The 16021-nt window shown below is 46.8% G+C and overlaps 1 protein-coding gene across 1 annotated transcript in view; it reads left to right on the forward strand.

Moving 5' to 3' along the window:
• SLC8A1 (solute carrier family 8 member A1) overlaps positions 1-13627 on the forward strand; it is a 798808-nt gene extending 785181 nt beyond the window's left edge. Inside the window, exon 9 of the transcript XR_012318097.1 lies at positions 13384-13627. The gene's annotated coding sequence lies outside the window, so the exon portion shown is untranslated. The remainder of the gene's footprint in view (positions 1-13383) is intronic.
• The last annotated feature ends 2394 nt before the right edge of the window (positions 13628-16021 follow it).

The raw sequence follows: 16021 nt of genomic DNA on the forward strand, positions 1-16021 counted from the left end.
CACACTCATCCAGGCAACCCCTGTCACCGGGATCTCCTCATTATTAGCTGCCAAAAGGTTAATCCGATGCCCAGACTCTGTTTCAACCAGTTGCCCAAAGTGTTCTTCGAAGTACCCCACTGGCATAGTGGTCACTTCTGATCCCATGTCTACCAGGAATATTACTGCCTTTCCCTCTAGACTTATTTTTAACACCGGGCTATCCGCAATCAAGTCGGTTGGGCACTTAGTGGACGGGGGATTTAGCCCTTGCCTCACTGTATGCCCAACTACAGCGAGGGCTTCCCTTTTAACAAATCCGCCGGGTTTCTTTGGCCCCTCCTTGGACAATCCCATCTCAAATGTCCAGGCTCCTGGCAGTTCCAGCAACGCCTCACGCCCTGGCTCCGATACTCTGGGCCTCTGACACGGGCCCCTTCATTCCCCACCCGAGGGGGTCTCTCCTGCCCCCATCTCTCCCAAGGCAAATATTCCGAAGGAGGTGAAGGTGCCGACATGCTCAGACCGAACCTTGGGCAGTCAATGGGGTTTTCCGAAGCTGTCATTTGAGTCAGCTTTTTCTCCAACCGCTCAATTGACTTCTGCATGCTGAATATCTGCTCCTGCATCATGTTCTGGGGATCCTGTCCTCTTCCTACCACTTGAACACAGTTATGAGAAGTATCCCCTCTCATTTCCATATTGCGAGCCATTGCCTCTTTCTGTATTTCCTCATAAGTTATATTAGGTTTCTTCCGCACTAGTGCGGACAGTTCACCCCGCAGGATGTTATTCTGCAATCCCTCCATAAAATGATCTCGCAAAGCATGATCTCCATCTACAATAGTCTCTGCTACCAATGAAGATTTCTTTCGGACGTCTCGATATAACTCCTCTAGTGCAATAGCATGTTGCACCAAACTTTCCCCAGCCCTCTGAACGCGAGCGAACAGCTTAACCCTTAAGTGTCCAGCGGTGGCTAAATGGTCAAAAGAGCCTTCCAGGACCTCTATAATGTCATCCACCGTCTTACGTTTCTGCTCTGGCTTCAATAATACCGCCTTCCTGGCATCCCCCTCCAGAGCATTAAGTGCCACCTCTACCTGTACATCAGCAGCGATTCTGTACAGGGCAATAGCGCTTTTCAACCTCCCTATCCATTCTGGCAGCAGCATATTGTAACCATCGAACTTCATAAGATGGTTCAACAAAGCGCCAGGGCGAGACCTAAGGGCCAACACACCATCGTACCCGTCCATGGCGAACACTGTATCCTGTCGACTACGCCAAAAATGTAAAAGGCCCCAACTATTAACGGTGGAGGTAAGATTCCGTTTTGATACAGTGTTGCCACTGACAGGACAGATGAGCTTCAAAAGAAAAACGGTGGTAAAACAATAACAAGATTTATTGTAACAAAACTCGCCCCTGTTTGTATGGGGAAGAAAAGTAAATAAAATAAACAGTAAAGTTTTTAATCCAACAACTCGTACAAAAGAATTGTGTTTTATTAACAGCCACATATCCCTGGTCCCACTAAGGAGATGTCTTCCCTTGGGCCAGTAATGCCACCCCTCTCCCCTAAACGTGTCCGGACTTAAACAGGGTTAGTTCCTAAGGGGAAGCCGTAATATGTGTCTTTTCTCCTGGTTCACAATCTTAATACTATTACCAATCAATAAACTTTCTGGGATCCCAATATGACCAAACTCAGCTGTACAGCTAGGCGTATTACAGCCCAAGTTCACCTAACAAGAATAACATATACAATAAACAACCATATTCAATTCCCGTTTACAAGAACACAGATGATAACAAATTCATTTGATTAGCATGCTCTGCGGGAAATTCAATCCAGACAGGTGGGTGCCTTGGGAGCTTCACCACGGACTGTGGCCTTTCCGAACTTCGCACTGCGCTATCAACAGTCGTTGACAAGATGAACACAGTTCGTGCCTCACTGACACCGTCCCATAGAGACTAGTCATTTAGATTGGTATCAAAACCTAGCTGATCCTAACTAACTCGGACCGGTCAGGGTGAATTTAAAAGAAGAAGAAGAACATGAGGTACCTCATCCTTGTTTAAAACATAGGGTGCCTTACCCTCCGCGGGCGCCGTGTCACACTTCACAAGATGGCCGGCTCTTATCAATGTTATCCCACTGTTGCACTTCCCCGCGCTCTTCACCGTACAGAAATAGAGGATTATTGTCCCAGACGTCATCAATCACAGGAGCACGAAACCGCTACACTCCAAGGGGGAACCAGGTTCGCCTACTCCGGACCTTCTTTTTTTTTCTCATCCACTAGGAGCTCCCAGACCACACGTGTCACGTCCCAGCTACGTCTCCCTGGCAACCCAACCCCTCTCCACCAAACAAACTTTATCCATCCTCAGCTTGAGTGACAGAGCAATGATGAAATGAAAGTATTTTAGAACTCAAGCAGCAAAATTACATTTTCACTGCACAGTTCGTCTATTATTTGCATCGCAGCATTCATAAAATTATTCAAGTATTGTTTTGTTAACACTTAAGAAAATTTAGATCAACAGTGAGTGTCACTGACATCTAGTGGTCAGATGTCATCGTTACAGGTGTAGCCTCCACTCACAGTCATCACCAACACACATATCTCTATACACCCTTTTACATCTCATGTAGACAAATAAGGCTAATCTGTGGAATTCCACCCCCACCACTTATTGGCGGCGTGCTGGCAATCCATACTGTACACAGGAAGTTCCCAGTCAGGGATGTGGATGGGGTTATACATAGAGATGAGCGGTGTTCGAATCGAACTGTTCACCAATCTCAAATTCGAGCTGTTTTGGGCGGTGTTCGAACCGTTCGATGAACCCGAACGATTTGAAAAAAGTCCGGCTGTTCGAGGTTATGTTCGATAACTGTTCGTGCACCAAAATCGTAACTGGATTTTTTCACAGTAATGCTGATAATCAATGTTAATACACAGTTTGAGTGTACAGCGGGGTGGGGGGGGGGGGCAGGGGATGGATCTCTGCAGGAACAATGAAGATCTCCATTTTTTTTCTCTTTCCCACATTTACAGTGGGGAGGTGCAGTCTGCGCGCTATACAGTATAACTGTGTGAATTGCAAGCGAATTTTATCTGAAATAGACAGATAGCTTGGGAGTAGGGACTAGTTCTAATTGCAGCCCTTTTGAGGGCTAGGTTACAGCATTTCCTACGACTTTTAGCAGGCAGGTCTGTGCTCTTAAATAGACAGATAGGTTGGGAGTAGTGACTAGTTGTAATTGCAGCCCTTTTGAGGGCTAGGTTACATCAGTTCCTATCACTTTTTGCCAGGCAGATCTGTTTTAGAGCTGTGCAAGTGTTTTTCACAGCATTTGGCTAAATCTAGCTAAGCAAATCCTTTTGGGCCTCTTGCAGTGTGTGTTAGTCAGTGGAGTAGCCTATCTGTGTTGCAAGCTACACCACCTGTGTATGTAATACAATTTTTTTACTGCACCTAGTGAAGTAAAACCTTTTGGGCATATTAGCAGTGTGTGTTAGTCAGTGGAGTAGCCTATCTGTGTTGCAAGCTACACCACCTGTGTATGTAATACAAATTTTTACTGCACCTAGCCAAGTAAAACCTTTTGGGCATATAAGCAGTGTGTAGTACTCATTCTATTAGGCCATCTATACTAAGCTCCACCAGCTTTCAAATTACTAATAATTTTTAGCTGCATCTTGCCTGGAAAATAATTTTGGGCATAGTAGCAGTGTGTAGTATTCATTCTATTAGGCCATCTATACTAAGCTCCACCAGCTTTCAAATTACTAATAATTTTTAGCTGCATCTTGTCTGGAAAATAATTTTGGGCATAGTAGCAGTGTGTGGTACTCATTCTATTAGGCCATCTATACTAAGCTCCACCAGCTTTCAAATTACTAATAACTTTTAGCTGCATCTTGCCTGTAAAATAATTTTGGGCATATTAGCAGTGTGTGGTACTCATTCTATTAGGCTATCAATACTAAGCTCCACCAGCTTTCAAATTACTAATAATTTTTAGCAGCATCTTGCCTGGAAAATAATTTTGGGCCTGTAGCAGTGTGTGGTACTCATTCTATTAGGCCATCTATACTAAGCTCCACCAGCTTTCAAATTACTAATAATTTTTAGCTGCATCTTGCCTGGAAAATAATTTTGGCCTTGTAGCAGTGTGTGGTACTCATTCTATTAGGCCATCTATACTAAGCTCCACCAGCTTTCAAATTACTAATAATTTTTAGCTGCATCTTGCCTGGAAAATAATTTTGGGCATAGTAGCAGTGTGTGGTACTCATTCTATTAGGCCATCTATACTAAGCTGCACCAGCTTTCAAATTACTAATAATTTTTAGCTGCATCTTGTCTGGAAAATAATTTTGGGCATAGTAGCAGTGTGTGGTACTCATTCTATTAGGCCATCTATACTAAGCTCCACCAGCTTTCAAATTAATAATAATTTTTGTTCTCTCTGAACGTGTGTTTAGCGCTGCTGGTGGTGTGCTGACAGATAAGCGCACGCGGCTGTCCACTGACAATGTAGACAGACTCACGTTCATAAAGATGAACAAATCATGGATCCGCAAGGACTTTTCTACCCCTGTGTCATCCTGGGGAGAGTAAAAGCTTGAGGATTTGTTAAAATCACCTCACCAACCGTTTTAAGCAACTCTGGGGCAATTGATGCCACTTAAGTGGTGTCTGTGCCCCAAATTTTTGGAAAAAATGGAGACTCTTTTTGGAGTCCCCTTGCTGTGTTTTACGTGACGTTGGCATCGTCAATTACAGGTGGGTTGGGTCCCCCCCCCCTTTTAACCGTAAGAAACTACATATACTATGGCTTGGGGTAACACAGATGGTTGAGTCTGAAGAGCCGTTTACTCAGAGGTCTGCTCCAAAGCTTCAGTGTCTGCTAGTCAGCGTAGTAACCCAGCTGCGATGCAAGCTGCACCACCTGTGTATCTAATAATGATTTTTAACTGCATCTAGCCTAGGCGGACTGTGGGGACCCCCAACTAAACCCAGACGCTCTGCATCTAACCCAGCCAATCATTTGATAGTATTGCTAGTAGCAGAGTCGCATGGGCTCTAAACCTTGCATAGCCTGTGCATTTTTTCAGATCGATAAGGATGACCCAACTCGTGTTATCTGTAACATTTGTCACCAAAAGCTAAGTAGAGGCCAAAAAATTCATAGTTTGAGTACTTCATGCATAAACCGTCACATGGATATGAAGCATAAGTTGCAGTGCGAAGCTCACTGTGCTACAATGCGGCCTAGCGGGCCGGGACAACCACCATCTGCCCCACCTGTGTCATTCTGGGGAGACTAAAAGCTTGAGGATTTTGGAAAATCACCTCACCAACCATTTTAAGCAACTCTGGGACAATTGATGCCACTTAAGTGGTGTCTGTGCCACAATTTTGGGAAAAAATGGAGACTCTTTTTGGAGTCCCCTTGCTGTGTTTTACATGACGTTGCCATCATCAATTCCAGGTGGGTCAGGTCTCTCCCACCCCTTTTAACCGTAAGAAACTACATACAATATGGCTTGGGGTAACACAGATGGTTGAGTCTGAAGAGCTGTTTACTCATACTATAGCCTGGGAATCAGAGGTCTGCTCCAAAGCTTCAGTGTCTGCTAGTCAGCGGAGTAGCCACTGCCTGTAGATCTAATTACAATTTTTTTTTTCAAATTCAATTCTTTTTTTATTTTTGTGTAGAAAAAGTACAAGAAAATACAATATACATAGTAAAAGGGGTAGTATAACTATAAATCTATGCATAACGACAGTACATAGGGGGGTACAGGGAGGGTTTTCCATCAATATCCAGATCAAGCATGTATTTTTCCATATGAAAGATAGAGAGAGAGGGAGCGGACCACGGCAGACCACCAATCAATAGAGTGCGATTATGATCATTGTTGTGCCGACATCACGGATAACTTTAGTTGGGGGCTATATGGTAGGCATCAGAGTTTTGCAAATCAATCCAATCCCTCCAAATCACACAGTATCTATCAACATCAGCCGGTGAGATGGCAATCAGTGCTCCATCCTATTAAGGAGGGAGATCTCCGCAAACCATTCCTCCACAGTGGGTGGGTCTCTGCTTTTCCAGTGTCGTGGAATGACATTCTTAGCCGCCTGTATTAGGTAGCCTATTGATGACCATTTATAACTACGTTTACTTATTGGTAACACTGATAAAAGGAGGGCGTCTGGCGTATTAGGGATAGTCAAACCAGTTATTTTCTCAATCATGGGAACCACCTTTGCCCAAAATGCATTTATTATAGGGCATGCCCACCATATGTGTGACATTGTCCCTTCCCCCTCCCCACATATCCAACATCTATCTGAGACCACTGGATACCATCTATGAAGGACTGCTGGTACCCGGTACCATCTACAGATAATTTTGAAGGAGGTTTCCTGAGCTTTGGACCCTATTGAGGTTTTATGTGTTAGGAAGAAACATTTATCCCATTGTGAGTCAGAGAAGGACTTCCCCAGTTCCCTTTCCCATGCACCGCTGAATCCTGGCCTATTGTCAGTTACCTGGGCAATGAGGAGATTATACAGTAGGGAGATGGAGTGTGTAGGGGGTGACAATGATAGGCTCAATTTTTCAAAGTTTGTGAGATCTCTATGAAGATGTGTGCGCTTCTTCACAGTTGAATAGAAGTGTTGTAACTGGCTATATTCAAAATTAGCCTTTGGGGAAGTGGCTCTTCCCTGTAACAAGTCATTGAGGGGGAGCAGCGAAGTATTGGAGATGACATGAGAAAATAATATCGGATGGGATTTATTTGAACCGAGAAATCTATTTGCAGATAGTCCTGGTTGGAAATCTGGATTATCTGAAATCGGGAGCAAGGGGCCCTGGGGGTCGATTGAGGATAAGCTTTTTTTTTGGGATCTCAAAGCCAAAGCAGTGGCATAAGTACTATATGACATGAGGCCAAGAGAGGGGACAATTAAATGGGCGCACCATGGGAGAGTGGTAAGAGCTTTAGGACAAATGGATTGAGCTATTTTGACCCACAATTTCCCCTCCGAATGATGGAAGAAGTCCAGGATTCTAGCGTGTACTGCTGCCATGTAATACCTTCTACAATCCGGAAGGCTAAGGCCCCCCTTTTGTTTGTGTCTGATCAGAACGTCCCCTCCGAATGCGTGGACGCCCACTTCCCAGATAAATCTGCAAAAGCTACTGCGTAGTCTTTTCCAGAAATTTGATGGAATTACCACGGGAATGGTTTGGAAGAGGTATGAGAGTTTAGGTAGGACGTTCATTTTTAGTATATTTATTCTGCCGAACCAGGAAAAATCCTTCACCGTCCAAGAAGTAAGAGCTCTATGGAGTTGTTCAATAAAGGGCCCAAAATTATGATAAAATAGACCAGAGAGGTCTCTATAAATACAAATTCCTAAGTATTTGATACCCTGTGAGGGCCAGGCAAAGGGACAGTTGGACTGGATGGAATCCTGTATGGATTTGGGGAGGGAGACATCGAGGGCCTCAGACTTCGCTGCATTGATTTTAAAATTTGACCATGTACCAAAGTGATCTATTTCAGCCATAACAGCAGTGATGGATATATGTGGTTGAGTGATATATACTAGGACATCATCAGCAAATGCAGAGCACTTGTACTCTGTGCCTCCCACCTCAATCCCCCTAATATTGGGGTTATCGTGAATTGATGAGAGCAGGTGCTCCATCACTGGGATGTATAAGAGAGGAGACAGAGGACATCCCTGCCTTGTCCCATTGGAGATTATGAAAGTTGATGATAATGTTCCATTTATTTCAGCCTAGCTGATGGATTGAGATACAGGGCCATGATTTTGGCTAGAAAAGGGTCCCCTACCCCAAGCTTTTTAAGAGAATAATATATGGCGTGCTAGGAGACTCTATGGAATGCTTTCTCAACATCCAACGAGAGTATCTAATTACAAATTTTTAACTGCATCTAGCCCAAGCAATACTTTGGGCCTAGTAGCAGTGTCTGCTAGTCAGCGGATTAACCCAGCTGTTAAGCAAGCTACACCACCTATAGTTTGGACACTTAATTTATTCAAAGGAAATGCTTCGGGCCCCCGGGACACACAGTGAAGAGCATCGGGGAGGCACCCCAAGGCACAGGGGCTGGGACTGGCGGTAGGACGCCTTGCGGTGGACCGCCAAGCTCGATCCTTATAAAAGCTTTTTAACTGCAGCAGCTTTAGTGGACGCTACTGGAGCTGGAATTACCGCGGCTGCTGGCATGAGACTTGCCCTCCAATAGATCCTTGTAAAAGGATTTAAAGTGTACTCATTCAAATTAGAGAGACAATTTAAATTAAAAAGATTAGACCTGCCTCCACCGCAGGGGGGCTCGCTCGACCCACCAGCGGACAGGCACCAGTATTGGGAGAGGGGGGCTGGCCGTCAGGGTCCACCGCAGCTCTGGCACAAACCCGGCGACAGGGAGGTCGCACGGGCAGGAACGGACTGTGTCTCCCCCTCCTTTTACTCCTCCACCTCTTTTCTTTTCGCATGACTATTTGTACTTGTCACTTTTCCATGTGTTAGTTGTGTCTTCTGAGCAGTTTGTCAGCTTTTGGACACCTTTGAAGTGTTTTCTATGTGTTTTTATGTGTTTTTGTTTGCCTGCCATTGGTTTTAACGGTGTTCGAAGGTGTTCGACGAACAGTTCGACGAACAGTTCGGCGAACATACGGGTGTTCGACGAACCGAACCGAACTCGAACACTACGGGGGTGGCTCAACACTAGTTATACACAGACTAGAAAGTCTCAGCTCTGCCACATCTACATCAGAAAAAACAAGTATTCTATCAAACTGCACTAAGCATTCCTGTAAGTGACTCATTGCTGGAATCAAGCTTTTTTGCCACTTATTATGTTTCTCTCAAATTATATAGCAAAAACCTGCTGACAGATTCTCTTTAATATGAGGGTTTGCTTTATTTATTTTTATTTTATTCACTTATATAGCGCCATTAATTGCACAGCGCTTTACAGACATTATGTGCACTGTCCCCATTGGGGCTCACAATCTGAATTCCCTATCAGTATGTCTTTGGAGTGTGGGAGAAAATCAAAGAACCCAGAGGAAACCCACGTAAACATGGGGAGAACATACAAACTCCTTTAACCAACAGACTCTTATTCGAGGGGCCCTCACTCTGGCTCCTTTACTTCTATCTAGAAAACAAACAAGAGAATCCCCATATATTCATATTGTTATGCAAAGACATATTAGATGAGAATAATGAGTTTCCAAACATACAGTTAGGTCCATATATATTTGGACAGAGACAAAATTTTTCTAATTTTGGTTCTAGACATTACCACAATGAATTTTAAACAAAACAATTCAGATTCAGTTGAAGTTCAGACTTTCAGCTTTCATTTGAGGGTATCCACATTAAAATTGGATGAAGGGTTTAGGAGTTTCAGCTCCTTAACATGTGACACCCTGTTTTTAAAGGGACCAAAAGAAATTGGACAATTGACTCCAAGGCTATTTCATGGACAGGTGTGGGCAATCCCTTCGTTATATCATTCTCAAGCAGATAAAAGGCCTGGAGTTGATTTGAGGTGTGGTGCTTGCATTTGGAAGGTTTTGCTGTGAAGTAAACATGCGGTCAAAAGAGCTTTCCATGCAGGTGAAACAAGCCATCCTTAAGCTGCAAAAACAGAAAAAACCCATCCGAGAAATTGCTACAATATTAGGAGTGGCAAAATCTACAGTTTGGTACATCCTGAGAAAGAAAGAAAGCACTGGTGAACTCACCAATGCAAAAAGACCTGGGCGCCCACGGAAGACAACAGTGGTGGTTGATCGCAGAATAATCTACATGGTGAAGAGAAACCCCTTCACAACAGCCAACCAAGTGAACAACACTCTCCAGGAGGTAGGCGTATCAATATCCAAATCTACCATAAAGAGAAGACTGCATGAAAGTAAATACAGAGGGTTCACTGCACGATGCAAGCCACTCATAAGCATCAAGAATAAAAAGGCTAGACTGGACTTTGCTAAAAACATCTAAAAAAGCCAGCACAGTTCTGGAAGAACAATCTTTGGACAGATGAAACCAAGATCAACCTCTACCAGAATGATGGAAAGAGAAAAGTATGGCGAAGGCATGATCCAAAGCATACCACATCATCTGTAAAACACGGCAGAGGCTGTGTGATGGCTTGGGCATGCATGGCTGCCAGTGGCACTGGGTCACTAGTGTTTATTGATGATGTGACACAGGACAGAAGCATCCGAATGAATTCTGATGTATTCAGAGCCATACTGTGTGCTCAGATCCAGCCAAATGCAGCCAAACTGATTGGTCGTCGTTTCATACTACAGATGGACAATGACCCAAAACATAAAGCCAAAGAAACCCAGGAGTTTATTAAAGCAAAGAAGTGGAATATTCTTGAATGGCCAAGTCAGTCACCTGATCTCAACCCAATTGAGCATGCATTTCACTTGTTAAAGACTAAATTCAGACAGAAAGGCCCACAAACAAACAGCAACTGAAAACCACCGCAGTGAAGGCCTGGCAGAGCATCAAAAAGGAGGAAACACAGCGTCTGGTGATGTCCATGAGCTCAAGACTTCAGGCAGTCATTGCCAACAAAGGGTTTTCAACCAAGTACTAGAAATGAACATTTTATTTACAATTATTTAATCTGTCCAATTACTTTTGGTCCCTTTAAAAACAGGGTGGCACATGTTAAGGAGCTGAAACTCCTAAACCCTTCATCCAATTTTAATGTGGATACCCTCAAATGAAAGCTGAAAGTCTGAACTTCAACTGCATCTGAATTGTTTTGCTTAAAATTCATTGTGGTAATGTCTAGAACCAAAATTAGAAAAATGTTGTCTCTGTCCAAATATATATGGACCTAACTGTATCTGCTTCTATGTCTACCTAGGTCAATATCCAGAAAAGTACAATATGTATTTTGTTTGAATGTGTCCACAACTGTACCACTTCAGTCAACCAATTTGTAAATGAAGAGATTAAATTATTTAACTCCTGGACTCAATAGGCTAGAAGATAAACTGAGTAACGAGTGCCAAATGTCATCTATATATGTATCAGCAAATGTTCGTAATCATATTTTCTTGCTTCTCAGCATTAAATATTTCTACTTCTGAATTGACTGTGAATTCAATTAACTCTTAGACTAATGTTTACATCTCTGTTGGAGGCTCTTTTATGAACTTTCATCACGCAATCCATCATGTTTGAGAGATAACAATGGCACTGCATTCATCTATATTTTTTATCTTATCCTAAGCCAGACACTTTCAGAGTAGCTCATTATAAGGCAATGGGATCCATCAGGTGCTATTGACATCCATCTTGCAATGGATCCAGCATTGCATCATTGTTTCCATCTGGCACAGCTGACACAGACTATAAAGTTATGTTTCCTATGAGGTGTATATTACAATAGCAGAATTATGATGGAGATTTCACAAAATCTCACAGAAATATGTGGCTAATCTGCAGTAACATCTACAACTTTTTTTTCCCTAAAGATTTTCCACTGGAGAAATTCTGCAGATGACGTGACTAGTGTGAACACATCCTGAAGCCTGGCGTAAAACTGCTCCATTCTTCTAATGGGTTGGGGGAAAGTTTTGAGTAATCTGATTTCTACTGCAATTTTATTATATCACTATTGCTTGAATATGGAGTAATTTTATGGAGCTGCAAATTTCAGATATATTAGTGTGGCGCCCCTGAGGGTTCAGTCGCCACAGAGGTACTGCATCTCACCCAGAGGTGTGGTATCTCACCCTCAGGTAAGGATAGAGTGCTGCCCGGGACCCTAACACCTGCATCCAACACGTCCATTTCAGTAGGGCAGGGCGAGATTGCTCCTAAGGGAGAGCTCAGTCCCTGGTCCCTGGCTGGAGCGGAGGGGAACCAAGTGAGGGGGAACCATGTAGTGGGTGTGGGTGGAGGACGTAGATCAGGGGAGCACATGAAAGGAAGCTGTATAAAAAGGGGAACCATCTTGGGAAGTGAGTTCAGTCAGATCAGTCAGAGGAGGAGAAGTGAAAGGAGCAGAGGCTCTGCAGGAGCTCTGCTCGGGAGGCGGGCCTAGCCCGAGAGGCCCAGGACTGAGAGAGGAGAGGGAGCAGGAGAAAGGCTCCTGGAACAGAAGGGATCCCAGGGGTATGGGAAGTGCTGGAGGCCACCCGTATGCCAGAATCTGCCAGGCGGTGGAGGGATCAAGCCGCAGAGGGGACTAAACTAGTGGAGAACTACAAGGCTCAGCTAGGAACCGGAGGCTGCTGTACTTGTAAGGTGCAGTTGCCACATCCGCAATTATATCGCTGAAAAGGTGGCCACAGAGGGTCCAGGGGACTGCAGGTCGCCCGACAAGACCCGAGGCTACCGGATTGGGACACTGATTGTGAGGCGCAGGGCAGGAGGGCGAGAGCCAGCGCAGGAAGACGACTGAGGAAGGCACATAGAAAGGGGTCCTGTCAGGCACTCTTGAACTACCTGAGGAATTGCTGAACCCCTGCCTGGTGAACGCGGCACGAGGTGGGAGGTTGTAGTCTGGAACCTGGAACCTGAGGAACGTAACAACTGTGAGTAAACTCGGAAGACTGCACCCCACTGTCTCTATGATTATTATCTGCGCCATCACCCCTCCACTACAACGCCCAGCATCACCTATAACATCTACACTGCCCTGGAGCTAAGCTCTACCTGTGGAGAGCCACACCAGCTTTGCTGCACTAACATCAGCTCCAGAGGACCTGCTCCGCAGCAGCGGCTCCCTTTAGCCACATACCACAGGTGGCGTCACGAACTGTATATGACTAGCCCAGGGGGATGGGGATGACTTGGTACCCGGGCCTTTAGCCTGGCCTTTAGGGATGTCGCGGTGGTCGGCTCCCGGGCCCGTACCCTGGGCCACTCTTTAAAAAGGGAGTTGATATTTGTAAAGTTTATAAAAGAAAGAGTTTGTGACGCCACCTGTGGCTTCTGGTGAGGATCACCAGCGCTGCGCAGTCCACTGAGGCCGGTGGTAAGGCAGTTTACTCTCTGTCAGTTCCAGTCTAGACTAACGGCTGCCTGGCTCCGCCTTCCCTTATATATCTCCCTAAGGAGCTCCCTCTGGTGGTCTGAGGTGGAAGGTGGAGATGTGTGAATGGTTATGGGGGCCTCTTGTGGAGGAATCCTTGAATACACCCTTCTGGGTCTGTGATACCAAGCACAGCTGGGCTTCACATTCCCCCCTAGTAAAACTCAGCACTCCCGGGCTGAAGTACATTTTATAAAAGCAGTAACAATAGGAAAACATAAGCAATACTAGAACATTCTTCCCTTTATGGGAGGTGACGCGCCCCCTGGGACATATTCCTTTTTGAGGGGAATACCCGGCACCGGATCAGATGGGGGTTTGTAGTCTCCGAGCGGCTGTGACCCGGTCCCGTGCCCACGGCGTCAAGCTCAGTGTGATGTGGCAGTTCTACAGATGTTACTAAAGTTCTTTTGTGTCGACTACGCCACCCGTTGTGATGCGGTCACTGTGGCCGCCGCTGCAGCAGGGTCCGCTGAGGCTGATGGTGGGTGCGCAGCTTGGTGGGATAACCCCCAACGGGAGGGGTATAGCCTCAGAGGGGACAGGCGCAGAGGATGGGGGTTGTGGTGGTGTAGTGCAGACGGCAGTGAAGACAGAGTCGGGTATTGCAGTTAAGGGTGTTTACTTACTGCAGATGTTGTACTGGTCACTCCAGCTGCTAGTGACCACCCGAGCCGTGCTGCGTCCACCAGGTCCTGGATCCAGCCAACCCCCAAACAAGTCCGGAGCGTGGCCCTGAGCTCTCCCTCTGTCCTTTCTTCAGCCGTCCCCACCAGTGATCCACCTAGGTCCAGCTCCCTCGGGCCTTCTGTTGGGACACCCTTGGCCTTGGGTTCCCTGACCCTTCATGTGGTGTGCCTTCGGGGTGGATGTGATGGGTGACCGTGGCAGACGCTGCCCACGGTCTCCAGTCTCTGGCTGGGGAGTGTTTTTACCCCCACCAGCTTGGGTTCCGGTACCCTGATGCTGACTCCTCACCCGGTGCTCTAATTTGGGTTCTTGGGTCCCTTCAGTCTTCCCCCTCTGGGTCTTTCTCTGCTCCACTCTCACTCTGGGTCTTGATCTTTCTTCTCTCCTCTGCTCCTGACTTGTTTCCTGCAGCTGACTCACTTCCTGCATCTGATCCTCTGCATCTGACCCTGATTCTAGTTGGTGCCCACCTTATATATCCCTCTATGTGTGAGCTCAGGTGACCAGCACCCAATGAGCTCCTATCTTTACCCAGGCTGCTCCCCCTATCTGCCCCTACACTACATGGGATGTACCACCCCCCTCCCACTCCAGCCAGGAACAGGCTCGGTCGTACCTGCACATTTCTAAGTGGGAGTACCGTCGGCCTGCTCCTCTGAAATGGGATGTATGTAGTGCATGCAGTCTATCTGAGCTCAGTTCCACACTCCTTCCTTACCCGGGAGTGGAATATCACACCTCTGGGTTGAGGTGCAATACCCCTGTAGCAGCCGAATCCTCAGGGTGCTACATTCCCCCCTGGTAAATCACAGCACGTCCTCGGGCTGTAAGACATAAATAACACCAAAACATACAATTTTTTTTTTTTTTCATATAAACATATAAAACATTATATATATAAAACTTTTTTATATAAACATTCTCGTAGACTTCTCTTGTCTCTGGTTCCTCCTCCGGACACTGTGCAACGTGTGTCCGGGAAAAGTGCGACAGTCTCTTTGAAAAACTGGTTTTCCTATAAAACCGGTAGGGGGCGCTTTAGGACGCGCAACTATATACAGGGAAAGTTGGCCGCTCTCAGTCCTCGGCCAGGTAGAGGGATGGGAATGGCTGCTCACAGTCCTCAGCCTGTAGGATGAAGGGGTTAACGGGTAACAGTTCACTGGTCCCAACGGGGACTATTTTAGCAGCAACAGTTTCAGTTTCTTTATACCCCCATTGGGTAACTTATTTACAGCACCTGCTCTGCCGCACTCAACGGCGTCTTCCTCCTGCTCTTTGAACTTCAGACCCGTCCGGGTCCTCTTGCTCCTCCTCCCCGTACCGCAACTCCTCCTCCGTCAGGCGGTGTACGTGGAGGGCGTAAGGTCCTTTGGCACACTTGTGCCGGGTAAAGGTGACCTCATCTCCGATGTAGAGGTCACGACCTCTGTGCCCCTCCGGCAGATGGGACTCCACGTCTCTGCGCGTGACAAAGACGTCGCCGTGGGTGTTGTTGTCTCGAATGAAGCCCCACCCGTGCTGCTGGTTGAACTTTATTACAGTCCCGGCGGTACGGGGACTGTGCGCTGCACGGGGGTCCCTCCTGGTCCGGCTCTTCTGCTCGGCACTCCGTACTTGGGCCTGCTGTTCCCGGACCCGCCTCTCTCTCCGCTCCCTCGCGAACTCTTCGAGCTGTTGGCGGCAGCACTCCGCACGTTCTGCTGCAGCGGCCCTAGTTTCCTGAGTGAACCCCATTAGATCTTCTCCGGTGGGGTCCCACTCAAACTGTGCTTCCGCTAGCGGGGGCGAGATCCGTGCCACGGGCTTCGGAGCCGGAATCAGGGGTTCATCCAGGGGTCTTAGTCTCTGCTGCCGTTCCAGCTCATGGTATCCTTCGGGCCAGATGAAGGGCCGCCCGTCCGGCCATGTGAGCTGGCTGAACAGGTCCTCCCCCAGGTGTGGCACCCTTGGTATTGCGGGCGCGGGCGCGGTGGTGGTGGCGCCCGGGTTGCCCAGGCCTTGCGGCCAGGCCTGGGGCACCTGGAAGGTGAAGGGCACCGTTAGGACGGCGGCGCCCTGGGCTACCTGGCCTTGCGGCCAGGCCGGAGGCTCCGCGGAGGTAGGGGGCGCTGTTGGTGGTGCGGCGCCCGGGGGTACTAGGCCTTGCGACCAGGCTGGTGGTATTTCCTGCTTTGTCACGCTCCGGGTCGAGGCGCGTG

This window comes from Phyllobates terribilis, unplaced genomic scaffold, assembly GCF_046119375.1.
Source record: "Phyllobates terribilis strain yellow unplaced genomic scaffold, ASM4611937v1 Scaffold_3__8_contigs__length_932513732, whole genome shotgun sequence".
NCBI classification, from domain to species: Eukaryota; Metazoa; Chordata; class Amphibia; order Anura; family Dendrobatidae; genus Phyllobates; species Phyllobates terribilis.